Source organism: Hypanus sabinus, chromosome 23 (assembly GCF_030144855.1).
Source record: "Hypanus sabinus isolate sHypSab1 chromosome 23, sHypSab1.hap1, whole genome shotgun sequence".
In the NCBI taxonomy this organism is placed as follows: domain Eukaryota; kingdom Metazoa; phylum Chordata; class Chondrichthyes; order Myliobatiformes; family Dasyatidae; genus Hypanus; species Hypanus sabinus.
This window is the reverse complement of record NC_082728.1, coordinates 37,824,160-37,830,159: the sequence shown is the minus strand read 5'-3', so window position 1 is coordinate 37,830,159 and position 6,000 is coordinate 37,824,160.

Below are 6,000 nucleotides of genomic sequence, written 5' to 3'. Positions count from 1 at the left end.
GCTGAACGACGAAAGAGATACAGACATGGGGAAGGGGCAATCTGATAACAGAGAACAGAGGCCATGGAAAAAAGGGAAGGGGGAGGAGCACCGGAGGGATGTGACGGGCAGGTGACGAGATAAGTAGAGAGTGGGAAGTAGGAATGGGGAATGGTGAAGGGGGGGTGTGGACAATTAATTACTGGAAGTTCGAAAAATGAATGGTCATCCCATTAGGTTGAAGGCTAATCAGACGTAGTATAAGATGTTGCTCCTCCAACCACAGTGTGGCATCATTGAAGCAGTAGAGGAGGCCATGGACTGACACGTCGATATGGGAATGAAAAGTAGAATTGAAATGGGTGGCCGCCGGGAAAACCCGCTTTTTCTGGTGGATAGAGGGTAGATGCTCAGCAAAGTGATCTCCCAATGTATGTTGGCTCTCACCGATATACAGGAGGTCACATTGGGTGCACTGAATAAAGTAGATGACCCCAACAGTATCACAGACAAAGTGTCACCTCACCTGGAAGGACTGTTCGGGGCCCTGAATGGTAGTGAGGGAGGAGGTGTAGGCTCCTGCTGTTTCAATGTGCTCTAAGGCCTGGGCTATTAGGCCTGACAATTTACTAGTTAAATATTAGCTCAATCCTTACTCCCAAGCCTGAGCTCTGCTGCCTCACCTTGGCTCGTATCTGCCACTTCAGAATCCACTGGAAGTCTGCTCCAGCAATGGTCAAAGGCCTTGCTAACATCCATGTAGAGAACATTCACTGCCTTTCCTTCATCAAATTTCCTGGCAATCTCTTCAAACAGTTCTATAAGACTGGTTAGGCATGACCTAACACACATAAAGCCATATTGATCATCCCTAATCAGGCCCTGTCTATCCAAATACATACCCTGTTTCATAGAATATCTTCCAATAATTTACCTACTAATGATATCAGGCTCAACTGCCTTTAATTTCCCGGCTTATTCTTAAAGCCTTTCTTGAACAATGGAACAATATCTTCTCCAATTCTTCGACACTTGCCTAAGGATGTTTTAAACATTTCTGCTAAGACGCAAACAATTTTTGCAGTAGCCTTCCTATAGGTCCAAGGGGACATTTTGTCAGCCCCTTGGGACTTACCCACACTAATTTGCCTCAAGATAAGCATATCCTCCTCTGTAATCCAGATACAGTCCAAAACCTCACTACTCTTTTGTATCAGTTCTATAGAATCTGTATTTATCTCCAGAGTAAATATAGATGCAAAAATCCATTTAAGATCTACCCCATCTCTTTCGGCTCCATGCATAGAATACCATGCTGATTTTCAAGTGGACCGGTTTTGTCCCTTGCTAAACTTTTGGACTTAATATACCTGTAGAAGCCCTTTGGATTCTCCATTACCTTGTTTGCTAGAGAAACTTCTTGCCTCTTTTTAATCCTCCTGATTTCCTCCTTAAGTGTTCTCTTACATTTCTTATACTCCACAACTACCTCATTTGTTCCTTCCTGACTATTCCAGCTATGAATTTCATCTGAACCAGGGCCTCAACATCCTTCAGAAACCAAGATTTCCTGTTAGCCTTGTCTTTCATTCTAACTGGAACATACAGACTTGCAATATTTCATTTTTGAAGGCCTGCTATTTATCAAGCATCCCTTTGCCAGAAGAAAAGCCATACCTCCCAGATCCTTTCTGATGCCAGCAAAATTGGCCTTGGATTGACCATCATTATTGACAGTAAGTGAATTATGATCAATAATGACTGGTGATTATGTTTATTAGGATTATCCATAATTATCTTGAAACTAATGATTTATGATCACTAAATGTTCTTCTTCTACACAAACTTCTGTCACCTGCTCTATCTCCTTCCCTAATAGGATATCCAGCATCACACTCTCTCTATTTGCAACTTCTATATACGATTGAGGAAACCTTCCTGAACACATTTGACAAACTCATAGCAATCCAGTTACTTTACAGTGTGGGAGTCCAGGTCAAAATATGGAAGGTTAAAATCATCTACTTTGGTATTGCTCTGCAAATTTGCTCTTCTAAATCCCACTGACTATTAGGAGGTCCATAATATCATCCCATTAATGTGGTCAAACGTTTCTTATTCCTCAGTCCAAGCCATATAGCCTCAATAGATGAGCCCTCCAGACTGTCGTGTCTGAGCACTGCTGTGACATTTTCCCTGACAAGTAATGCCATCCTTCCTCAAATACCTCCCTCTCTATCATGCCTACAGCAACAGAACCCCAGAACATTGAGTTGCCCCTCTTGCAACCAAGTCTCAATGATGGCTAAAGTATCATAACTCCATGCTCTAAACTCACCTGCATTACCTTCAATTCTCTGTGCATTGAAATGAATGCAAACCAGAACATTAGTCCCACCATGCTCAACCTTTTAGTTCATGTCTTTCTATGTAAGCTTACTCTCCCCACAACCACTCCACCAGCTACCCAGGCACCCTAGTTTCCACCCCCCTGCAACTCTAGCTTAAACACTCCAGAGCAGCATGAGCAAACCTCCCCACAAGGATAATTGTCCTCCTCCAGTTCAGGTGGAAACCATCCCATTTATATAGGTCCCACATTCCCTGGAAGAGAGCCCGATGATCCAAGAATCTGAAGCTCTCCCTCCTGCACCATCTCCTTAGCGACATGTTAAACTCTATTTTTAGCCTCCTTTTTCTAGCCTCCCTAGCAAGTGGCATGGGTAGTAGTTCTGAGATCACCACCTTTGAGATAGTGTCCTGTAATTCGGCACCTAACTCCCTGAATTCACTTTATGCAACCTCCTCACCCTTCCACCCTATGTCATCGGTACCAATATGGAACACAATCTCTGTCTGTGCACCTTCTCCATTAAGAATGCTATGGACTCAATTCAAGTTGTCCCTGACCTTGGCACCTAAGGGAAACATACCATCTTGGAACCTTGTTCTTGTCCACAAAACCCTCTGTCTGTTTCCCTAACCAATGAATCCCATAGCATTGGTGCTTGTCTCTTCTCACCCTTTCCCTTGAGAGTCACAGAGCCAGAGGTCATTCCCCCTCCCCCAGTAGTATCCAAAATAATAGACTTGGAATTGGGTTCTGTCTCCTCAGCGTGCTGAATGTCATCCAGCTCCAGTTCATTAATACAGTGTGTAAGAAGCTGCAGCTGGGTGCACTTCTTGTCAACGTAGTTGTCAAGGACACCAGAGGTCTCCCTGCCTTCCCACATCCCACTAGAGGAGCACTCTACTGCCTTGGCTGTCATTCCCACTGCTCCAACAGAGGGAGGGAGAGAGAGAGGAAGGAAAGAAGGAATTTTTGCCTCAGCTCTCCACTCTGATCCAGTCCCTTCACATTATTGCCACTCCCACAATGGCTGCTCTACTTCAACCTAACCTTTTATTGGCCCTTTCCTAATAACCCACCGATCGCCAGCTCCACAGAAAATTCTGAAAGATCCCACTCACTTTTTAAATCTGACACATTGCCCTTGCACGCAGGTAGCTGCTCATGCAATCTCAAGCACCACCACTCTTCCGAGCTCCAATGAACGTAAACCTCATCTATCCAATCTGTGACAGTCTGCTCTCCCAGGAATAGGTCGTTCAATTTTCTGAAGCATTCTCTCAACAGCAGAGGTGTCCTTTAGATAATGCTACCAAAACCGCACACAATACTCAAGATGTGTTCTCATGGAGACCCTATATAACAACACATTACCCTGCCCTTGTTCTTGAAACATTTTGCTATGAAGGAAAACAAATCATTTGCATTCTTAACCTCCAGCTTCATTTTAGTGAATGATGCACAAGGATATTCAGGTCACATTGCACCTCCTCTTTTTCAAATCTATCAGCACTGCAGGTTGGGATGCTCTCCCATTTCAACATTATGGCGTACAAACAAAGGGTCTAAATGGTACTCAAGTGAAATGTGCTGTCATAGTTGATTGCAAGGACACAGTAAAAAGCAAGAGGAGGAAGAAGAATTAATTAGCAGAAGAGTAATATCAGAAACACCAACAGGTTTAATATCATTGGCTGCCTATGTTATAAATTTATTGTCTTTGCAGCAACAGTACAATGCAATACATAGTAAATAGGAAAACTGTGAATTACAGTAAGTACATATAATTAAATAAGTAATGCAAAAATAGAATTAAAAAAGTACTGAGGTAGTGACAACACAAAGGTTGGTGGTGTTGTTGATAGTTTAGAGGATTGTCGAAGATTGCAGAGACATTGATAGGATGGAGAAGTGGGCTGAGAAGTGGCAGATGGAGTTTAACCCGGAGAAGTGTGAGGTGGTACACTTTGGAAGGACAAACTCCATGGCAGAGTACACAGTAAATGGCAGGATACTTGGGAGTGTGGAAGAGCAGAGGGATCTTGGGGTACATGTCCACAGATCCCTGAAAGTTGCCTCACAGGTAGATAGGGTAGTTAAGAAAGCTTATTTGGTGTTAGCTTTCATAAATTGAGAGATAGAGTTTAAGAGTCATGGGGTAATGATGCAGCTCTATAAAACTCTGGTTAGGCCACACTTGGAGTACTGTATCCAATTCTGGTCGCCTCACTATAGGAACAATGTGGAAGCATTGGAAAGGGTACAGAGGAGATTTACCAGGATGCTGCCTGGTTTAGAGAGTATGCATTATGATCAGCGATTAAGGGAGCTAGGGCTTTACTCTCTGGAGAGAAGGAGAACGAGAGGAGACATGATAGAGGTATACAAGATATTAAGAGGAATAGATAGAGTGGACAGCTCACGCCTCTTCCCCAGGGCACCACTACTCAATACAAGAGGACATGGCTTTAAGGTAAGGGGAGGAAAGTTCAAGGGGGATATGAGAGGAAGTTTTTTACTCAGAGAGTGGTTGGTGCGTGGAATTCACTGCCTGAGTCAGTGGTGGAGGCAGATACACTAGTGAAATTTAAGACACTACTAGACAGGTATATAGAGGAATTTAAGGTGGAGAGTTATATAGGAGGCAGGGTTTAAGGGTCGGCACAACATTGTGGGCCGAATGGCCTGTACTGTGCTGTATTGTTCTTTGCTCTTTTGTGTTTATTGGTTCAATGTCCATTCAGAAATTAGATGGCAGTGGGGAGGAAGCTGTTCCTGAATCATTGAGTGTATGCCTTCAGGCTTCTGTACCTTCTTCGTGATTAAAAACAATGAGAATCTGACATGACCTGGCTGATGAGGGTCCTTTTAGAAATCAGTTCTTGAAGATCTCCTACTATGGGGGCTAGTGCTCATGAGCTGACTAAGGCTTATTTTAATCCTGTGCAGTAGCCCCCTCCCCCATACCAGATGGTGATACAGCCATTTAGAATGCTCTCTGCGGTACCTCTTGCAAGTATATTTGGTGACATACCAAATGACCTCAAACTCCTAATAAAATACAGCCGCTGTCGTGGGCTGCATAAACATGTTGGTTCTAGGTTAGATCCTCAGAGATACTGAAATTCAGGATCTTGAATTTTTTTCTCTTTCCACTTCTGATCTCTCAATGAGGAATAGTGTGTGCTCCCTTGTCTTACCCTTTCTAAAGTCTACAAACAGTTCTTTGGTCTTACTGATGTTGAGTGCAAGATTGTTGCTGTAACATCTTTCAACTAGCAGATATATATCTCCCTCCTGTACTCACCTCATCACCATCTGAAATTCTGCTAACAAAAGTTGTGTTATCAGCAGATTTATAAATGGCACTTGACTTGTGCCTAGCCACAAGTCATGGGTGTAGCGAGAGTAGAGCAGTGGGCTAAGCACACATCCCTGAGGTGTGCCAGAGTTGATTGTCAGCAAGGTGGAGATGTTATTTCCAATCTGCTGAAATAGTGATATTCCAGTTAGAAAGTCAAGGATCCAGTTGCAGAGGGAGGTACAGAGGACTAGGTTCTGGAGTTTTTCAATCGGAACTGGAGGAATGATTGTGTTAAACACTGAGCTTTAGTCAATAAACAGCATCCTGACATAGGTGTTTGTAATGCATTTGTATTCTGTTGCTACAG